Source organism: Phalacrocorax carbo, chromosome 8 (assembly GCF_963921805.1).
Source record: "Phalacrocorax carbo chromosome 8, bPhaCar2.1, whole genome shotgun sequence".
Lineage (NCBI taxonomy): Eukaryota > Metazoa > Chordata > Aves > Suliformes > Phalacrocoracidae > Phalacrocorax > Phalacrocorax carbo.
Window position 1 is genome coordinate 20,108,994 of NC_087520.1, and position 23,298 is coordinate 20,132,291.

At 37.5% G+C, this 23,298-nt stretch overlaps 1 long non-coding RNA gene across 9 annotated transcripts in view; it reads left to right on the forward strand.

The window, feature by feature from the left end:
- The window catches only part of LOC135314733 (uncharacterized), a 340,184-nt gene that overhangs the window by 170,731 nt on the left and 146,155 nt on the right, over positions 1–23,298 (forward strand). For all 9 annotated transcript variants that reach the window (XR_010374203.1, XR_010374202.1, XR_010374206.1 and 6 more), the window contains one exon: positions 6,523–6,673. This is a non-coding gene — a long non-coding RNA (uncharacterized LOC135314733). The remainder of the gene's footprint in view (positions 1–6,522; positions 6,674–23,298) is intronic.

The following is a 23,298-nucleotide window of genomic DNA, read 5'->3' on the forward strand; positions in this document are numbered from 1 at the left end:
AGATCAGTAGCTTCTTGAGAAGAACCTCTAAAATTCTAAAAACAAAGCAGAAGGAAGGAAATAGCACAGACATAACTAAGTCAGTGGCACAGGAGAACATGAGACCAACATTTTCTCTGTAGTTTTTCAAGAACCACTTTTTACCGAACTCATTGCAGATGATAATTTAGTCCCATGCAGAAATAGAAGGTTGGATTTTTGCAGAAGAAGGGATTAAAGGTTTGTCAATAAGAGTAAAATAAGAAAAATAGACTTGGAAGCTAAGGGAAGATTGTTCAGCCTGGGTGAAACTAGAACGCATCACAAAATTATATTCCTCTCTTATGGAGGTCCTATCAGAAATTACTTTCCTGATTTTTATCTTATAAAGTCTTAATTAATTTCATTATATTTGTTACATGGCTTTCCTTTTTTATAAGTTTTCAGAGTATAAAGCCATATTTCTGCTGATATAAAATAATTTATTTGACATGTACAAGGTGGACGAATGAGTAGTTCAATACTAGAGCTACAAAAGACTTCTAGAGCAGTAGGACGTATTAAACTTTACTCCAGTTACATCAAATCAGGTGATGTGACTAAAGTCAAACCTGCTTTTGAAACAGGTTTGACACACTGATGCAGTGAGACAAAAACTGGACAGCCAGCATGAAAGAGTATATGCCCTTTGCATGCTGTAAACAGGTTTCCCCTCTCATTTTCAGTACTACGTTAATGAAGCAGAAGCAAAATGAACAGTTGTACATATGCAATATGAATCTGATAAGTTTTCCCATATCTTCATATGCACTTTAACTTGAATTCTGTATGCTATTGCAGATTGCCTCCTTTCTTTAGGCGATTCATTTTTTTTATCAAAGGTTTTATAGCTAATCCTTGTTTATCAAAAGAAAGCATCTTCGATCACAACTCATTTAGGCTTTCATCCTTTTAGATACATCACCCATATTCTGAAATACAGAAAATCAATATGTAATATGTGAAAGATTTGCTTGTGGTAAAAGGTCAAGAAAAATAATTTTTCTCCTAGTTATTGACATAAATACTTGGAGGTGAAATATTTTTCACGGTGTTTTGTGTCACACTTGAAGTCACATTGTGTGATATAATAATCAATAAACACCACAATGATAATAATTCCATTTTGTCTGTATCAGTGCTTATGAACATTACTGATAAATCTTCCTTTGGCTGCTACAGGGTTGGTTAGCTGTGGTTACCAAACAGAATGCTTTATTCTGCAAGCATTTTCTATTTCAATCTAAAATGAAAATGTTGAAAGCATGTTTTAATTTAAAGTAGAAAGATATAATGCATTTTTTCCAACTGATAAGACTCAGTGCAGAAATAAAAGGTGCAAATTTTGCTCTAAGAGAAAAATAATCTCACAGTTTGGGGTTTTTTTTTTAATTTTTTTTTACCTGTGAGAAAGCTAATGTCAAGCATTCACTGTGCTTGAGAAACTTGGGTTCTCTGAAGCACACTGTGAGATCTGAGATACATACCAATTGTGGAATAAATCATACAAATTGTTGTTGAATTGTAGAGAATGCCAATCTGCTTCAAAAAGGACGGAGGGTTTTAAGAAGTGTTGTTAGGTGAATGTAGTGGCAATGTACTCATATTTGTGGAGAGACTGAGGAATTCTGCAAAAAACTTTGCTGTGTTCTTCAGAAAAGGATCTCAAAAAACTCCCCCCAAAACCTTATGCATTTTAGTGGTCATTACTTCAGTTTGTTCTTACATTTTACATACTGGAAATCAAAACAAGTTAATGAAACTTTTATGATTTTTCTTTTTCTTTTTTAATTCTTTTTTAGAAAAAAAGAGCAGGCAGTTGTACAGTGCTCTAAAGTGCCAGGGTTAATATGACACCATTAGTCTGACATTGGCTGTTAAAGCCATAATAATGTGGCTGTTGGTTCTGTAACTATGAAAAACCTATGCATTAGGAATTTACTTGATATTGTTTCCTTATTGAAAACTGTGTAATGAAAAATTACTGATGGATAGTCCACTGAGCAAGCCTGTGTTTTTCTGTATAATATTCTGACTTTTCTAGTATAATTTAATTTAATCTCTTATTTTAAGAAGGCATATATATAAACAAATGATCTGTACAAACCATTCAAGGCAGTTGTCATAGAATTAAAGAATAATTTGTGTTGGAAGGGACCTTTAAAGGTCATCTCTAAACTGGAAGAGACTAAGCAAAGTTATTAAATCATGCACAGAATACTGCTTGAATTATGCATTTCTAAAATGGAAAGCATTATAATTACTTTACTCAGGTATTGTAATATCTGGATCATAAAAATGAACTTATTTTATTCTGCTTTATTTTGTAGATTTTACTGAAAACGACGTTGAAAACTAAGCTCATGATGCTGGCTGCAGGCTGTTACAATAAGGTTTCAAATAAACTCTGGAAACGCATTAGAGTATGGTGGGATGCACTTTGAGTGCTCCAGCCTCTCAGAGCAGTGAAGCAGTAGGCCAAAATTCAGTCCTGAAGACTGCTCGGAGATTGAATGCAAGGAGAATATTGTTTCTTATCTACAGGCAGAGATTCAATCTCACATAACTTCCGACTTCTGCATACAGATATCTGAATCTTAGCTAGATTTCTTTTGAAATTGCTGAAGAGAAATAGGCACTTCTAGGGTGTGATTCATCAGACCTATTTTTGTTCTGGTTTTTTTTTTTTTTCTTTTTTTCAGGAAAAGATTCAGTAACTATTGTAGCATTCTGAGCTGGGTGAAATGACAGATTTTGCCCCCTAGGAAGTAAAGATATTTCAAGCTGTGTTCTTCTGTGGGAATTTTTTGATGAATAATTTGAGTTTAAGCAACCTGCTGCTCTCTTCCTGTTTGAACTAGAACTTTCAAAGTGGGCTAACCATTTGAATCTGTAATGGTAGGTTTTATGAGTAACCCATAAAGAATTTTGTGGTTAAAATCTATGAACATGCAATATTATAACTTGCCATCACATTAAAACTTCTCTCCTTCACTGAAAGACTATGAAGCCTGATAAAAGAGTAAGAAGAACAGAAATCACGCTGACGTTTAAGCCAAAAGATAATTACTTGCTAGTAATTAAAATAAAATCTCATTCAATTGATTTCCTGAAATTTGTTGATCAGAAGCCTGTTACTACAATATCAAAGTGGTACCTCACATCTTATACTATTTCTCTTTTTCCTCAGTGCTGGTCATGCAAGAGTTGTTAAATTATCTCAAGCTTTCCTGTAAATAGAGTTGATGTCCAAAGTGTTGTCATGTGTACTGGTTTTGTCTGGGATAGAGTTAATTTTCTCCAGAGTAGCTAGTATGGGGCTGTGTTTTGGATTTCTGCTGGAAACAGTGTTGATAACCCAGGGATGGTTTCCTTCCTGCTGAGCAGGGCTTACACAGAGCCAAGGCCTTTCCTGCCCCTCACCTCACCCCACCAGCGAGGGGCTGGGGGGCACAAGGGGTTGGGAGGGGATGCAGTCGGGACAGCTGACCCCAGCTGACCCAAGGGGTGTCCCACACCATATGGCGTCATGTTCAGGAATAAAAAACAGAGAGGAAGGAGTTGAAGGAGGTTAGCCATTTTTTGCCTGGGAACTGACTGGACATTGGTGTACCCATAGAAGGTGATGAGTAACTGCCTTTGCAGGACTCGTTTTTTTTTGTTTTCTTTCTCTCTTCTTGCACTTCTCCTTTGGTTATTACACAACTTTTATCTTGACCCACAAGTTTTCTTGCTTATACTCTTCCTTTGCTCTTCCCCAATCCCACTCTGGTGTGGGGGATGGAAGGGCAAGTGAGCGGCCATTGTGGTGCTTGGCTGTCTACCAGGGTTAACCTATATCATGCAAAGTGATTTGCTACCTTTTTCATATTTATGATAATTATCTAGCACATCTTAATTTCTGACACGAGTTCCTTTGGGTGTTGATGACTGCTTCACTCTCAAAGTTTGTATTTTGACAAACTTATTTCATTTTTCAGCTATTTAGAATGAAAGCCGTCATTCATGTATCTATGTGTGCACATGTATGTATAAGATAAAATTATTAAAGGATTCAAACTTGTACTAGAATGCTAAATGATAATCAGATGATGTTTTATTTTACTGATCATCGGACAATCAGAATTTTGTGTTTTGAATTCCTTAAAGCTAGGTGTATATCAAGTTTCTTCCTATGGATACATTGGAACATGTAATATCTTCAGGTATTTATTCAGTGTATTTGGATATAACTTCAATGTACAACGAGTGTACTGATGCCCAAATCTAAATTAATTTACCTTATGATTCCTGCTAACTTCTGGGTGATTCTTACTGACTTCAGTGAACTTTGTTTTTTTCTGATAGCTTGTGCAGGAAAAAGTTATCAAGAAAGTTATCAAGATCAGTTTTAGTTTAGTGCATTGCTAGCTATTTTTTAAGGTAATAGGTTAGGACAAAAAGAAGTGGTATGACTAGATCCACACTGTCCCTAAAGGAATACATGGGAACATTTTGTGAACTTAAATACATTACATCAAATGAAATAAAAAGGCATATGAGTGCTGAAAGTTCATCCAATTTGTTCTGTCCTGCTATGGCACAGGCAACTCACGCACACTAGTGCAGCACTGCAGCTTCCCTCCAGGTTCGTGGTTCTGTATGCAAGATACATAGACCAAAGTGAAGTGATGCACTGAGCACCAGGGAATGCCTGTGTATCTTTTCACAGCTGCATCTTGGCACAGCATCCCCTTCTCTGAATCCAGGCCCATTGGGCTGGGCAAGAGGGACCGCTACTCCCTGCAGCTGCACAGCTGTGCTATTCCTATTAAGTCTATATCCATCCCTGCAGTGGAGAGGCCATGGAATTTTACAAAAGACGTACCTAAATCCCCTAGTCTGCTATTGCAGATATCAGCTGTTATCTTTACTTTTGTTCATCCTTGACTTTTTTCCCCACCTTTCTTTACGGGCTATCTTATTGTATGTATTTGTCTATTTTGGCCATGGCTTAAGGCCAGAATTGAATCTTACTGTTGTTTCTCTGCAATATGTCATATAAATATATGCTATATAGATGAATATATACACCAACTCGATTATGCTTATCATTTCTCTTTTCCTAACCAGGAAAACACTGTGATCTCCTTAGAATTTTTCTATTTCTGAGCTGAATATATTAGGAAAGAATGACCGAATGCTCATGTCTATATCACACTAATTTCTGATTATTACCAGAGGCGCGAGAGCTAGGGAGATATTTCCTGGTGAGCAGACATGTGAGTTGAGAGGAGTTTAATTAACCAGCATGGAGAAACTGCAGGAGGAGAAAATACATCCTGTGGCAGATAGAAAGTGAGCAAGATCAATTTGTGTTTGTACTGCAGTATCACCCACATAGTATTGCTGCTAACAGGGAAAAGGGCCACAGTCATACTGAGAAGATCCATAAGTGGAAAGACCCAGAACACATGCATAGTACAAAGAAGAATGTTCACTTAAGACTAAGATGTTTCTGTGACCTCTAGCAAAATCTCAAGACATTCTGAGAATTTTTTACAACTAATAATGATCCTAGGTTGGTTAAAAAAATGAGTAGAAGCAAAGAAACTCTGGGAATCTTATATCTTGTTCATATGAAAATATATAGAATAATTGAAATTAAGGAGCTGGGAAATTTAAATACAGAAAATGAACAATAATGCAGTAAATTAATCCCAGAAAAAAGGTAATGTTATCCCTCTACAAAGTGATGCAGCACTGTAAAATTTAGCTGCTTAAGTATATTTTTTGATAAGAGACATATTTCTGTTTATCAGAAGTATTATTTATTCTAGTAAAATGTACTATGGAAACCTGCATCCAGTGCAAAATTGCACTGGTTTTCTGCGGTTTCTGGTAGCTCTTAAGCAGAGCATCTATTTACTCACTAGCATTAATATTAAAGTTCAGAAACACATTAAGCTGTTCATGTAGGTATTTTTAATTAGGTAGCTAATTAGTTAAAAATTGACCTAAGAAGGGTCATATTTGGGGAACTTATTGATCTGTTCTTTATTCCCTGTCCAATAGCTAAACCCTATGACTAATAATAGGAGTGTCAGATTAAATATTTAGAGAAAAAAACCCAAAACATTTTCAGTAGTGAAACAAGCCAGTTCCTGACAGCCAGTAGATGTCATTCTATCTCTATTTTAATGCTGGTTCCTACTGTTCTCATGATATTTTTCCAGATCACAAATTGCAGGAGGGAATGGGGGGAAACATTTATGTTACAGTTCCTTCTGATTAATGCACAAGTTTATATCTTTCTTTTCAGTAATGTAAGGTGTCAGAGTGTGCAATTGGAACCTTTTGATGCAACTGAGGCTGACAAGCTATTGTCTTTCAGTCACTCATCCATTAGCACTATTTTATTTATTTATTTATTTGTACAAGGGATTTGTAAGCTTTGCGGTCTGCATGGTTTTCCTTTCTTTCCTTTCTTTTTTCTTTACAATTTCCTTTCTGTTTTCTGAACAGGTTTGCTTGATGCTGTTCCTGTAGTTCTTTTCCTATAATTTCTCACGACATCAAGGTCACATGCAAGAAGAGGGTTGTAACCTTGGGGAAACAAATGGACTCCTGCCCAGAGTCACACAAGACAATGGTCTGACACCACACGGAAAGAAAGGTTTGTTATTTGTTTTCTGAATAACCTTATTGTTAACTAGAACCCAAGCACAGAGCCCTGCTGACAAATGTAGCAAATACCAAGAATTTAATCTGTGGTAAGGATTTTGCAGTCTTGCTAAGCTAAGCAATTTGAAATTAGTCATTTCATTTCTGTCTGCAAATACACAGTGACTGTCTTGAGGATTGTGTGGGCAGAGGAGCAAAACATTGAGACTATGAGGAGACTGAATTGCACTACCTTTTTAATGCTCACAACAGCATGTTTTAGTGAAAGTAGGAGGAAACCAGACAAGCAATTCACTTCTATAGCTGGAGTAGTTCAGGTGGCAGGACTATCGAGCTGACATTTTTAAAAATACTGAACTATTATTTGTGCTCTTTGGCGGCTGTTGTTTCACCTGGTCCTGTGGGGTCACATGGGGACCCCATGTGTTTTGTTAGCCATTGAGCTGAGGCAGATGCTCTCCAAAGTGCATTAACTATGCTTCAGCACAGAACTCGCAATCTGTGGTCCTAGAGGAGCAGTGAGTCTAGCCCTTTCAGACTCACTGAAATACCTGGCTTTCTGCAGAATCAATAACAAGAACATGAACAGGTGAAAGACAGCCCTAACAGGTGAACTTTAAGATTGGAGAATCTTAATTGACTTTACAAAAGTAAGGTTTTCAGTGAGGGTGGAAGAATACAGGAGCTATAAAATCCTCACAAAGATATGTTATTTAAAGCATTTCTGTCTCACCTCTCCTTAAAGGGCTTACAATATACATTACCTTTGAACACAAAATGTTGGGCTAAATGGCAGGCTTAGTATCTTGGCTTGGGTCTTAACAATGCTCTTGCAGTTTCTCTCCTGGTAGTCACTGAAGTGTAATCAGGTGGGTGGTGGTGGCACGAATTAATCTTCTAGTGCTCAGAAGGAATCCAATTCTCTGTGTGTGTGCTGGGTAACATTTGCAGGAGTAACAGTTAGAAACTACTGGTCTGTGTCTGGCTGTTCCTATTGCACTTGGGGCTCTGTGACAACCCATGCTAGTTTCCCACATACGTTAATACCACGCTAGTATCACAGTAGTACTGCACTCTTACTGGAAAAAATTTGACATGGCCAAGTTGCATTTTGTCTGGATCTTGGAGTTGTGATCTTTGATGATTTTTCATCATTGTGAATTACCGTCTTAAGCAAATCAGGCATTAAAGCTAACAGGGATATAGGGTGCAGTAAACCACAAGTGTTCATGCTACTGTGTGTCTTATTATCATATTAATTATATTAATGGCAAAAAATCACAGTAAAGTGCTACTCAGTTGCAGAAGGAAAAAGAATAACAAATCCATGGTCAGCAAGTGATACAAAAACAAGGAAAAGAGTGACTGATAGTGTTTTTACAGGTAGTGACCAGCAAAATGTCTGGCTACTGAAGAATATCGTAATCTTAGTACTGTTTGCAAAGCTGAGAAAATCAGTTATATAAGTAAACACTACTCATTTCTGCCTGTCTAAAGAGGAACAAACATATAAAGCAGCTAAGTGTGATGGGGAAGTTAAAAACAACTGAAGAAAATACAGATGCTACGAATAGAAGGCATCAAGTGCTAGTCAGTTTAAATCTATCTTGCACGGCTACAAGGAAGAGCACGGAACCAATCACTCACAGCCTCACAAGGAAATAAGAGAAAGGCTCAGGAAATGGGGGTTGTGGCAAAGGGTCTAAAGGATGAAAGATGTTAAAGCTCAGCTGTCTGGACAGAGGGCAAAGCTTTTGTTGCTTTGCGGTACGCGTCTGTACACTTTTTGCTGAATTCTGCGCATTTTTACTCACAGCACCAAAAATAATGAAATTGCATCTTACCTTTTAAGCTGTGACTCACTTCACTGAAGGGTCACTGCCCAGACAGTGTGAATGTGCCCAGCAGACATAGAATACCAAAAGAGAATTTACATCATGACTGTGTCGTGACAAAGGAAAATGTAAAGATCATGGCTTCTCAGGGGGATGTTAGTAGGGATCCTTTCGATCTGTGCCAAAAGAACATTATTCAAAATTCATACTAGCATGTGATTTGTGACTGACAAAATCCTTGGTACTGTGTATGTCTACTCATCAACTGGAGTATGCTGTATCCCATTGCTGTGTGGATTAGAAAAAGGCTGAAAGAGGAAAAGGTTGAGAAGAGCAAGGAAAGGGTCCACAAGTTGCAAAACAAAGAAGGGAAACCTCTAATAATTTCTGAATTCCTCCTCTTCTCCCACATGAATCACGCAACGCAACACTGAGTTTGTGTGCAGACTCAGGGGCGAGGGAGGGGAAGACATGCAGATATTTCTGCTTTAATCTGTCACCTAACCCCATTAATAAGGCAGAATAAATTGGATTCACAGAAATTGGCAGTCTGACTGTGATGGTACCAGAGCAATCTTTAGTGAAAAATATAAGAACTAGGTGCTTAGAGAGAGGATGACTCTTCAGCTGCTTTTTCACGGAATTGTGAACCTGGCAGCACAGCAGGCCACATCCTTTTCACATTGCACCTCCTGCATTCCCCCATTCCTGTAAGGACCATCAGGGCATCAGTGCTAAAGATGTGCCTGCTCCGCATACCCGTGGGTCAGCTCAGTCTGAAACACTTAAGAGGAAAGAAAAAAAGACCTGCAGTAGGCTTCCTCAGAAAGCCGCCTTCCTGCAGAATCTGCCACACGGGTTTCTTTGACTTCTGAGGAGAGGCCACAGGGAAGGAAAGAGGCTGGCTAGAGGGGCTCCTGCTTCTCTTACCCCTTTCTCTCTTTGATTTTTCACTGAACTTACACTGAAGTGGACTTCACAGGTTTTCAGATATGCCCAGTTTGTTCTCTTCTGTACATGTGGGAGAGTATGCAATATTTATAGATGATAACAACCTACTAATGCATCCCACTATGTACTTCAATCATTGTGTCCCATGATTCTGCTAAAGGAAAAAATTGAGTTGGTGCCTTCATTTGTGCTGTGAATATGATCCATCTTTTATCTGTGTCTGGGCTTTTACTGCAGTAATTAGTTCCCATACACTATTTGCAAATTTGAAAGGATGATATTTTGTGATTCTTTCTTTGCTTGATCTTTCTGCATATTTAGACAGGAAATATATGTCATCAGCTGTGGATACAGATGTTAGAAATAGGTGACTCTGTCTTACTGTGCACTGTGGTGCATAGATATCTTAGTTACAAATGCTCTGTGGTTTGTAGGTCCTACTCCTCCAAAGCTGGTGCTTTCCAAAAGCACAGAGAATTAACCTTTGGTCATCTCTCTTCCTCTCTTTCTGACTGTAGAGTAGACGGGTTATAATCCTCATACAAAATTCCTTAACGTGGGAATTTCTTTATTTTATGTATATCACCAAATCAAACCAAGCCTTCCATTCACCTCTCTCCTCCTTTCCACTTCCTTCTTTTTTTTTAATACAAGTGATGTGATTAGACTTCTGTTAGGGAAACACCATTACACCAGAAAAAGGTCTTGTCCTTTCTAAAGTGTTTGTTTTCAGTTCAACATAGATGTGCTATGTTGTACTTCATCACGTGAAAATTCCTTCTTCATATCAGTAAGACTGAATCACTATTGTATGTGTCCAGTGGCAACACAGTAGATTGCCACGAGGGACAGATTCCTCATTTCAGTTCACTCAGTGAAAGTCAAAACCAGGCCCTGCATGTTAACTACCACTGGTTTTTTTTGGTTGTTTTGTTTTTCCATTCAGAGATGATGTATTTGGAATAAGTAGTCTTCCCCAACACTTGTCATGCTGCCTAGCTTCACCTGGTCCTATATGACTCTTTACCAAATGCAGATAACCAAAAAAGGGATCTACTCACATTTTAATATTTTATTATTTACTTTATTCTTATTTCTTAGAAGTCAAGGAAATTTTATGTTTTTCTCTGTGTAGTTTTTTAGCTTTTTCTGATGCACTAGAATTATAATTTAAATGGGTAAAAGGTATATGATTTTGGGGGTAAATAACTTACCATTATTTTAGGTAGAGTTTAAATGCTGTGAAAGAAATAATTTTGGAATACTCCTACAAGTGTTGCTGATTTATTGGAAAGATATAAAGAATAAGCATTTGAGGTTCTTGTTTTGTTTGTTCCTTAGATAATTTTGAATCTGATTGGTAATCTATTAGTTATATTGTGCAGGATTTATACCTAAAATGTCAATTGCAATAAATAGGTTTTGTTTTGCCCATTTCTTTTATGAGGAGAAATGCAGTAGCCTTCCAAGGTTCTTTCTTTTTTTAGCTATGTTTTTTGCTATATATAAGTAACCTGAAGAAATTACACCATTTACATGTTCAGTTAAAAAAAAAAAAAAGCTCATTTAAAATCAGCTGTCTTCTAGTTTTGGTCACAGGCTGGTTGTGGATATAAGAATATTCGGTATATAATAAAATACCTGTAAGGACCAGTAGCTATTCAAAATGACTCTGCTTGGAATAAGCAACAGAAAGGTCACATTTGAGATAATAAATATTCATGTAATTAGTTTATATGCAGCTACACAGAATACAATAGCTCCAATCACCATAAGTGATTGGAGTGTTTTCATCAAATTCAGTGATGAAGGAGAGACGAAGGATATTGCCAAGCGGAATGTGTTCTTTGAATACCCCATGGTAGTTGTTAAGAGTGGCTGTTCAGATTGCTGGGATCATTTAAATCTGTTTGGCAAACCTTGCTTTCCTCTTGTCTTTTGTGTAGTGTTGTCAGTACTCCTTGGCAAAACGTGGGTAAAGTTGTTCCCATTCAGCAGCTTTTTACATCTTTTTGGTATTAGAAAAGATATCTGTATGTGGCACAATACAGTAAAGCATTAATCTGCTTTTACAGTTTTCATTAGAGAAACAAGTCAGGTAAATTAGTCACAACTATTCTCTGTGCAACAGCGATGCTACCTGTATTCCTCTCCTTTCATCCTTTTTTGTAAAGGTTAAGGTATTAGCGCTAGCATCTTGCCTAAGGTCCATTTTAAATTATTACTTTCTGCTTCTTAAATTCCTTCTGAAGTTTCAGCAGGATTCATCTCTAGTCCTAAACTGTTGTGTCATATGTAACAGTGCACAGCAGTATCAGTCCAAAAGATCTCTGATTTGTAGTGATGCTGGTTTCTAATGTATAGGCTACAAAATACAACATTATTATTCACCACATGTATTCATTTATCTTACACTGCATTACAGTAGTTTAAGCTGCAAGCTTAGCTCTGCAAGCAAGATACCACGCAGGGAGATGGACAGTCCCATGGGGCTCTCCCTACATTTACGCTGTCTGAGGAAAAGCCTGATGTTCAGCACTTGGAGTGACGGGAAGTTTTGCCTAAAACAGCTAATTTGCTTATCAGCTTGCAATGCAAAATTGCAAATATTTTATAGAAGAAAAAATCCTGAGCAAGGGGATTTGGTAGACATGTTCAAACATGCCTAAAAATACAGCAAAATTAAGTACTTTGCATAAATATACAGCTGCTCCTTCCTGGGATGAATAGAGGAGTGTTCTATCCAAGGCAGTCTGCTGCCAGTGAACGTTACTGTGGGAGTAACATTACTGCCTATGGCTGTGTTAAACTTTGCACTAATGTGTAAAAGAACACCTGAGAATCTGGGACCTGGATTTTATTATCCCTCTTGGTACCTGTTTTCTAGACAGTAATGGTGCATTACAGGAAGGTGCATGTGAGGTATGTTAGTTACCTATCTGCAGTCAGGAATCGGACTAAGGGCAGAAGGAATCAGGCCCTCAGTACTGCACCACATGTACTCCATATATTGTCCTGTCTAGAAGCAGCCTAACTGTGGCAGCCAAAGGCTGTTTACAGTGCTCTAACAGGCAAAAAATCCTCCAGAATCAGGAAGGCACAAAGGAAGTTTACATATTGTGTTTCAAACACACCATGACTGAGATCTGATACTTTGCTCGTAAAGCACAAGAGGATGAGGACTGTGATCCAAGTAGGAAAGTGAAGGAACTGGTAACAGGATTGGAAAGGAGTTTTTGAACCAACCAGGCAATGACTGCTGCACCTGTGCCTGCTCAGGCAGACTTGCCATCATTGCAGGGTGTGGGAGATAAATGCGTCACCCCTGAAAGGTTAGGAGAGAGAAGATATGTGGCTGGTTGTGCTTGCCTTCAGCACATACGGCATTTATAAAAGCCATGAAAAAAATTTATGTTTTGGTTTATTGGACATAAGTAAACTTGATTTAAAAAGTTTCTCATCACACAATGAAAAATGCTAAATGAGGTAGAAATTTTTCATATTCACTTATCTAGAGGCAGTGATACCTTTCAATTTAATCTTGTTCTACAATATGGGAATATGAAGAAATTCTAGTTTCTGCTTCAGGGTGAGAGACTGTTGACTTGGAAGGAACTTGAGCTATTTTTTTAGACAAATTTCCACCTGTTACTGTGTAGATTTCCAATTAGAATCAGATTATAGCTTCTTTAGTTGTTTTCTGCTCTTAGAAGTGTGAATGAATTTAAAATCTACAGTGATTATTTCTTCTCATCTAGTGTTTTTTTATTTTCTTAAAAACAAAGCAGAATGGGAAACCATGGAATACATCATCATGCATATTTAATTCAAAGACTACTTCCTCCTGCTTGGCTAAAACTAATAGACCACAGAATATACTAAGAAAAAATTTCTTTCTGTATTGTTCTCATGCTGAATTTTGATTAAGGTTTCATCAAAACCATTAGAATCCTCCTGTCTCATCCTCAATAACTGCAACAATTAGTTGATATTAGGGGCCCAGAAAGTCTGGTGACTGTTAGGGAGATCAAATTCAACCCCCTCAGAAAGTGTTTACCACTTTCTTTTTTTCACTGTCTTTCCTGAATGACCTGATCAGCTAATTTTGTTACATTTTAGCTTGTTTTAACTGAATTTGTATTTTCTTTGTAATTATATGTGTAATTATTATTTTTTATATTATCTTGAAAATGAGGGGATGGAGGTTCTCAGGAAGAGTAGTTAATTCCTGAAGGACCTGGGGTTGTTGGCTGACAGCCAGCTGAACACAAGCCAGCAGTGTGCTCAGGCAGCCAAGAAGGCCAATGGCATCCTGGCTTGTATCAGGAATAGTGTGGCCAGCAGGAGCAGGGCAGTGATCGTGCCCCTGTACTGGGCACTGGTGAGGCCGCACCACGAGTACTGTGTGCAGTTTGGGGCCCCTCACTACAAGAAGGACATTGAGGTGCTGGAGCGTGTCCAGAGAAGGGCAACGAAGCTGGTGAAGGGTCTAGAGAGCAGGTCTTATGAGGAGAGGTTGAGGGAACTGGGATTGTTTAGCCTGGAGAAGAGGAGGCTGAGGGGAGACCTTCTCGCTCTCTACAACTACCTGAAAGTGAGGTGGGTGTTGGTCTCTTCTCCCAAGTTACTAGTGATAGAATGAGAGGAAACGGCTTCAAGCTGCATCAGGGGAGGTTTAGATTGGATATTAGGAAAAATTTCTTCACTGAGAGTGTTTGGGCATTGGAACAGGCTACCCAGAGAGGTGGTGGAGTCACAATCCCTAGAAGTATTTAAAAGACATGTAGACATGACACTTCAGGGTATGGTTTAGGATGTATGGTAGTGTTGGGTTGACGGTTGGACTTAATGATCCTAGAGGTCTTTTCCAACCTTAATGATTCTATGATTCTGTGATTTTAGGATGGAAACCTAACCATCAGTTGTTTACTTAATGGTATTTTGTAACTATGGAATTCAGTTTATAAAGAAAAGGAAAGTCTTAGTGTTTGGGAATGTTTCTTATACGGCAACGTTTACCATATTATCTGGAACTCAAAAACCCAGCAGGATCTGTGCAGTGAGAGTACAATAAAATTTGGCTAGATGATGATGAATAAATTATAAATAATAAAGATGAGTATATAGGGCATTTCCATCTCTACAACAGGTATGTAATAAATGCCTTTGCAAAGCTGGACAAAATAGGTGTATTGAAGAACAGAAAATATGGCATGGTTAAGATCTCAAGTTTTTCATCATATCTGTTTTGTGGTATCTCAAGGTTCAGATCTCTAACTGGAACTGAGAATGAGAAGTTTGGGCCTGTGATCCAACAGCTAAAAATGTGGCTGATTTTAAGAGTTATTGATCATCTGCTGGGCTTTTTTTAAACTATATTCTCTATGCTAATTTGCAAATTGGTCAGCTGTATCTAACTCATCTCACTTTTTTGCCAAGATTTCATGGTGTCTTAGTCCAGTAGTTTAAAATTCACATTGGTGGATGAAAGAAGTGCAGAAGTAAACATGAATTAGAGTTGTTAAGAGAGGAAAGTGTTGTTAGACACAATAAGATGATGTCAGATGGAAAGAAGAAGTTATTTGTCCATGAATTCTTTCAGCACTGTTTTAGAGTATGTAAATTATCTCTTTGTGGACATAACTTTATGGACATCTCTTTCAAAAGGAAATAATGATCATCTCCCATTTTTAATGTGCTGTTTTCAGCAGAAAACATCTAGCATGTAAACAGATTTACAAAGATGAAAAAATTTCTTTAAATCTGCTATGAGAAAATAATTAATGTTTCCCATATCTTCAAATGAGATTTTTAAAGACATCTTATTACTTTAATGTTCTTAATATGTCCTTTCTACTGTACTAGCTACTATTAGCAACTGTGACTTCCATTCTCTACTCAATCTAAAACCTTTGCCTGTGTTAGAAAAATAAGACGACATGTCCTGTCGCTCCAAAAACACTTCTCCCTGAATTTTTTGTTTGTCAGCCAGGTGGAGGTTATCCAAAGCCAAATTCATGTGGCTAGTAATTTTCTTTTGTAATAAAGGAGAAACTTCCCTAAGAGGAATCGACTCACTGAACATGGGACTGGTATATCATTTACCTGATTGCTGAGGGATTTCATCAGCAAAAGTCTCTCTGACATGTTTCTATTTGCTTGCCTGTCTATATCTATATACATGTAGGCACCATTCCCAGAAAGTCAAGTCTAGCCATCAGAGCACTCAGAAGAGAGTGAACAGAATTTTTGCTGATGGATATTTTGCGCATTATTAACGTTATCTCCTACTCCCAGCAGCTGAATGAAAATCTCTTTTCTCTCTCTCTTCTTCCTCTGTTAAAGATTAACTTAACTGATTACTCACTTTGTGGTTGTGCCACTTTCCTGAAGACTTCAACACTGAACATATATGTCTAAAGTGCTTTTTGAATGAAAGGGGAAAAAGTCTGGAGACAAGTAATGGCAAAAGCATCTTGATTTTCCTGGGCTGGGTTTAAGGCTTGTATTTTGGGAGAGGATGATTATTTACTATGATCTGGAGAGGGATATTTAGCTCAGACACAGGACACCAGCTAATACCAGGAATAATTAAAGAATATTCTCTTGTAGGTGTTCAGTTACCCGGTCTTTATGCATGTCTATTTAAATAGATCTGTGTTTTCTTGAGTACTGTTACAGCTTCTGCTTTCTGATAAAGGTGGTGTGCTAATCAAAGCTAGCTGCACTGAAGGGTTGTGGGGGGAGGAAAGCTATTGGGGAACATACTCTTTATCGTGTAGGTAGTTTTGACTGTGTGTAGCAATGAAAACTGCTTTAGTCCAAAATTTAAACAGAAGAAAAAATTCCCCAAATCTTTCACCTTACTCTTGTATTTCACATAATACTCCTCGTATTTCACATAAAGGGTCTAAAAACAATTTTGGGGGTTTTGAACTCTCTGAGCTGTTATGAAGTCAAAACCCAGTCCTTTTAGTGCAGAAGAGGTAAACAATATTGGGGCAGGTATTCATGTCCTGTGACTAGAATGCTGAATGGGGTATGGTTTTGGCATGTTTAGGTATGGCAGACATTTAAGAAATAAGCACTGCCAAGGTCTAATTATTGCAAAATAATTACAGCTGTTGAAGCACAGGAAGTGTCAAATGCATTCAAGAATTGCAGTTCCCTGGAGATGTGATTAGCTGACAATCACCATCCTTATCGTTCTGCTTGGAGGTTTTTTTGTGTAAGAGAAAACGACAGGATTGACAGATAAACACTGGTTTCATCTGAGTTGCAAATTGTCACAGGCTGATTCACCTGAGTAGAAAACTGACCAACCAGTTAAGAATAGGGTCTTGTTGTGTAGAAAATTATAGAGAAATATTAGCTATTTACCTGGAAAATGGGATACAATATTCTGCAGTGCTGTATACGGAAACGTACATCAGTGATTGTGTTCACTCCTTGGCTTATAAAACACAAGAGCACAAGACTTTTTATGCAAGCCTGTGTTTCTGCTGTGTGAACTCAACATTGACCTCTGTCCCTTTGTGCATAACACTCTTGTGTAGATGCTTGTTAGCCCAGTGTACTGGAGTTTGCAAGCACTCACTCTGGTTTGGTTTTTGGGTTTTTTTTTGTTTGTTTGTTTGTTTTGTTTTTTTTTTTTTAAAGTTGCAGTCTTTTAGCACAGAATAAAAGAATACTTAGGGTGAGGATGGAACAGAAGTTTGCTGCTTTATCTGTCAAACTTACTTGTGCTCTTCAAACTGTTGTAGTGATAGGAAGTTTCTGAGCTGAAGGCCTCCTCACATGGGGACAGTGTGGGACACCAGTAGCACACTTGAAATACTGATGATAAAGCCTTCAAATACTGATAAGAAGTTATCTCAGCACAGTTATTAAGGATGTGCAGACTCTTACCCCAAATCTTTTCCCTAGAGGGAGGAGACATTTGCAGTGAAGCAAATAACTAGTGTTCCTTGTAAGAGAAGGAAAAAGAAGCAACCGAGGGAACTGGGGGATTTCAGAGATGGTGTGTTGGAATTCCAGTTTGGGTCATTGCACTGGGAGCTCCCTGAAATTTTTCTCCTTGTTGCTAGCCTTGTAAGTAGGTATGATGTGAACTTAGAAAGCTTGAGGAAAGCACTGCTACCTTCCTGGAAGTCAGACTATGTGATGGCTGAGTTGCAAGACAAGGTGTGGGAGCAGAATGGGTCTGTGGTGCTTAGACAAAAATAATGAGGAACGTAGCAGGAAAGGATAATGATCTCCCTTATACAGTATTAGAGTTCTCAGCTTCACAAGATGTTTCCTATTGGCTAAGCAAGACAATCTGTCACCCTTCAAAACTTATTAGAAAAAAACCTCAGGGCTTTTTTGCTTGCTGTGTAGTACTAATGTGTTTTAGAGCTGTTAAATATGTTAAATTTAGTTATACTGGGTCTCCTGGATTAGCCTATGCTTCCTAAAATGTGCATAGGTGCAAGACTAAATATGCTTGTGCAAATCAAAAGACTTTATAAATAGGGTGACTCAGGATTAAATTCTACCTTAAGCTTTCTGTTCTGGGTGAATTTTAGTGCAAACATACTATGAAGCTCTGCGCACTCAGTGTCAAACCCTGTGCTACAAACTGCCAGATGCATGAAGTAAGAATATGTACGCACTTCATAAATTTTGTGAGAGTAGAAATTATACAAAATGCACATATGAACGGGTTTAAAGTTTTGTATATAAACCCAAGGTATGGTAAGCCCCTCCTTACACACCCCTTCTGTACCTCATCTCTGTTTTGAATAGTTATGCACAAAACCTTGTAGTAAGGGGTGTCTCTGGTGATTTAGCTGAATGCAAGAAAGGAAAATGCAGGGGATTTGTGTTAAGACCAGCTAACTCAAGTTCAGACCTTCTTTGAGTCTATAGAAACAGCATCTTACTCTGTGTTCAGAAAATAATTCTATGTATGAATTTTTGTGAATATCCACTACAGTCTACTCATTACCCAGTCTAAAATGGCCACATTGGACTGTCTGAACTCAAAAGACATATTAAACAAAATATCAGTTGTAGTCTGAATATGTTGGGGAAAACTGGACTATTAATCTTTTGTCTGTATTTTGTCCTTGTTTGATTAGGTGATAAAGGTCTGAACCCAGCAGCTGCATGAAATTTTCACTTGTATTGACGGCTTTATTTTTTGTGTGAAAGAGGTTGCTATCTTCTCTAGGGACTGGTTTTCATGAGATGCTGTGTTTGTGATGCAGCAAATGCATGTTAGTTATTAAAACTCCTAGCGCTCTACGTGTGCCTCTGGAAGAAGCATGTTAGGAAAGAAGGACTGGAAAAAGCTTCATGGATCAATGAGTCACACTGCCATTGCTGTTTCATAAACTTCAGGTCAAACTTTAGAATACTTAGGATTCTATTCAGGAATGCCATTGCCCTGATGGCGAGAAACCTCCTTCTAATTTCCAGTCTCAGAGAATTCAGTATATATGCATTTCTTCATTTACCTACTTTAACCTTTAGCTTAAAGAACAGTCATATCCTCTGATAAGCTTTTCTAAGTTTTTTCTCATATCATAGTCTCTTCGTTCCTCTGACAGTAACTTTTTTCTGTGCATGTTTCAGTCTCAGTTAACTTTTAAAAATATGAATAACCAGAGCTGTACTGAGCATTCCAGATATTTTGACAAAGATTAATGTTTTCCAGTCTCTCCTGGAAATGCCTGGCTTGGTTCTCTCGCTTCTCATTTACTTTTTTTGCACTTGCATCACGTTGGTGGCTCATCCTGTGACTGGTGACTAATATGCCTGAGTTTCTTTTCTCTGTCACATCTGCAATTGATGAGCTCAGAGCTTCTAGCAAAATTTCCTGTTATTAGTCCTCTAGTGAGCTGAAAGGTGCTGAGAGCTGAATGCATAAGAGTTGTCTCTGTCATGTTAGTGACCTAGATCGTGTTCCTAATTTTGCTTGTAACAACTTTGTAGAACTTCTCAGTTACTTTATTTGTAAATCTTGGGGAAAGAGAGGGATTATGGTTGTATGCTTTCTTAGCTAAGGATGAAGTTAAAAACTGTATTATAAAGGACTAAACCAAGAACTCAGGACCTCCAGAGCTGCAGCGTAGTTGAAGAGATGAGAGAAAGAAGTGTTGGAGTCCCATGAGCATGATAGTTTGTAGGAAGTGTATAAGTCTTAAGAAGCTTAGAGCTGCTGGGAAGGAGGAATTGAAGGCATATGAGGCCTTCCACAGAGGTGGCCACTTTGACTACCTTTTACAAACAAGTCTCTGAGCATTTTCTAAATTGCAAGGAAATTTTAGACTTTTAATTACTGCAGCTTATGAAGGTATGTGATCGAAGACAAAGTATTTTTCATTTGTGTCTATGTTCCAATGAAATATATGAAGATAAATAGGGATATTAGCCTCTGGGTACAGCCCTCGGTTTTTTCGTTACAGTACCCTTTAAACTTGAGTAGAACGGAAGAAAAGTTAAACTGGTGAATATTAATGAGTTTGGCCTATGCTTCTCTTGAATACTGGGAGACACAGCCCCTGGAGTAGGAAAAAAGAAGCAGCCGGTGGGCAGGAAAAATGATAAAGGCAATAAAAAAGTGAGATCTGTGAAAACATCCTTCTATATTTAAGTTTAAGGTTTCAAGGATGTATCAGCAGGCACTGGTACCAACATCACCTTCAGCTGGGGCGTCAGTGCAAATTCAGTCATGTTTCTACAAACTCCACCTAAGGCCTTCGTGAACCTCTTATTAGCGGAGAATTCCCTGTACTGTGCCGCACTAATGACTGTATCTGCCCTGTAACATATGAACACAAGGGACAGCAATGATTGAACACTGTTCATTTAACTTATTATTGGTAGGTAACTTAATTCCCCAGAACATTATATCCTGCTACTTAGCAGGCGTTTGTACAGCGCTGTATATTTAAAAGACCTTCAGGTTATAATTTCAACAATAAAGTGCACAGTGGGGGTTGGGGGGAAGGTTAGCAACCAGAGAAAGATCGAAGTCTTTGTTGTTTGTTTTTTATTAAAATATTCAAGGTCAGAACCATTTTATTGTTTCAAAGAGTAACAGAGGGTCTGAAGACTCTAAGTTCTATAGAGAAGAAGATGTGGAAGAGGAAGGGTGGGTATTTCAAACATTGAATCTGGCAAGACTGTTGGAAATGATACTGTAATATATGATGCAAGTGATAGGAACTGGAAACATTTTGAAGGGTTATTGATTTTAATTCTCAAGCTCATCACTTTGTTAAAACTAAGATACAAAGGACTTTTTGAACAGGGTGTACGTACTTTTCCTGCAAATCTGAAATATTATATGTAGCTTTCCAATGATGAAACTAGATAACTGTGCTTTTATTGACATCTCCTGTCCATACAGAAATAAATGAACAGCCTACTCATTTTCTCTTAAGAATATGAAGAGTAGGCAAAAAAGTTTTATGACTAAGGAATTCTAACAATATAATATTAAAATGCCATTAAAGTTTGACTGGATAAATATCTCAAAAAGCTTTATCTACCAAAAAGCTGTGATTGTGTTCTTTGTCTTTGGTCTGCTGTCACTTCTTCTTCGTGTTGTCATTAATTACTTCCATAACTATTCCTTCCATTGTTTTTACATCCAATTTAAAATTTCAGTTCATAAATTTAAGAGACAGACGATTGCCCCTAATTTTAGTTCTGTGTTCTCAGAGGTTTTTCAGATGAACTGAGAGAGACATGATTCATAAATGTTGCACAATTTTGGAATAAGAATCACTTTAGACAATCTAATTTTTTCTCATTCTTCCTCTTCTTTTTTTCTTTTCGCTATTTGTAAACCCACTGATACCTAGGAAAATGAAGGAACCTGTATAATCAGAACAAAGAGCAGTGCACCTGCATATAGAACTCCAGGACAGTTATTTTTGTTAGATATAAAATATTTGCTGGGAATCAAGCACTCTGCATTAATAGACCTGTGTCATTCAACAGCATTGCACAGCAGACAGGAGCTCTAGAATCTGAGTTTCCATGTGAAAGACTGTTTTAGATATAAACTTTAAAAGTTTACTAGGGGAACTGGTGCAAAGAGTGCATGGAGGCAGATTTCTCTTTCCCATCAGTATTCCCTTCCATACAGTTGGGTCCCCCCAGGATCCATCTCTGAGAAACCTTGAGATTGTAGCAAAAATAATGGGCAGACTGAAAGCACAGTACGAAATAAATATTGATATATAGTTCCATACTAAAATGCTGAAATGTTATAGAAGCCAAAGAGACTGTTAAGGCCCAGAAGGCAAAGCAAGAGAAACAAAAGAAGACAAAGTATTTATATCAAAGTAAATGTAAATAAAAATCCAAAATCCTTAAAGGCTGATTACCAGGTAGTTCCTTTAAATAAAAAATGAATCATACTTTAAAGAAATAATTGAGAGGATAGAAGAAGAGGACACTTACTTTAGATGATTGCATCAAAGGAAAAAAAAAAGAGAGAGAAGTTAATGGAATAAAAGTAATTCATTGATCTGTGGGATACAGAGTTCCAGGCAGTTAGTGAAAAGAGATCAGGACATGTAAGCCAGAGGGAGAAAATAATGCATAAGGAAGTCTGTAGGAAGGACAGATCACAGTGGGATTTAATTACTTTAATATTGATTAGATATCTGGTTACATAAGTATTTTGGATGTAATATGTATTTTTCAAGAGGAAAGATGTATTAGTAATCAATATTCTGTGGAAAAAGTAGAACTTATGGTGTGATTCTTCATGGATGTTAAGGGTCTGCGATACTCACCTCATGCAGTGAGACATGGAAATGCAGAATGCCTTTGAAATCCCTGTGTGTATATGACACTTGAAAAACAGCCACAGGGAAGTTCCAGTGAACAGTTTGTAAAACCAGGAGGGGAACATAAGTACACTTGTAGATCAAGATGGAAAACAGGGATAAAAACAATTTGATGTTTTTGTAATACACTTGCATTGTTGGTTTGTATTGTCCATCCCTTGGAGATAATAGTATTTATTACTGGATGTGTGTATTACTGTATATAGATGTATAAATAAAATGCAGAATTTGACCTGTATTTAACTTGGACAACTTCTGCTCCCGTTTCAAACCCCCAAAATAACTGTATGCCCCATAACGTATCTAATTATTCTAAAGATACTCACTGGCCTAATAAAAGGATTCTGCTCTTACTCTATATTATTTAATATGTTTATCTGTTTATATACCTATATATATAATTATTTTGAGTTCTTACTAGTTTTTCTGGATTCAGTGTAATACTTTTCCTAAATTATACTCCATAATACAAACCCACTTGCTGGATTCTCCAGAAGATTCCAACAGGAATATAGTTAGTGCCAGTTCCTCTTCCTCACATCACAGGTGGTTTCACTCTCCCAGTTGGAACCTTAATCAGGCTTCTGACATGGAGCTGGAAGGAGTTCCCTAAATTCTTCATTATGAGTTTCCTAAAACAGCCTTTTGTTTCAGTAAAAATACCTTTAGAAGTGTGTCAGGTAATAGGAATTTTTATTTCAAATATATGATCCTTTAGAGACTATTAAGACACTATTAGTAACAGGTAAGCTTGCAGTTTGGTTCCTTTCAATGAGATTAAATGTGAATTGTGTTAAAATAAGATTTTAAAAGGCAATGAAATGAGTCAATCCCTACATTTTAGTCATAGGATATTCTTTAGTGTATATTTAAGAAAATAGTATGAAATCTTATGTGCCTCTTAAGAGATTATAGACAGCAGCGTGAAGATCTGGATTGGAGAGAGTTATAACATGTGATGTTGGGGGGATGGAAGTTTA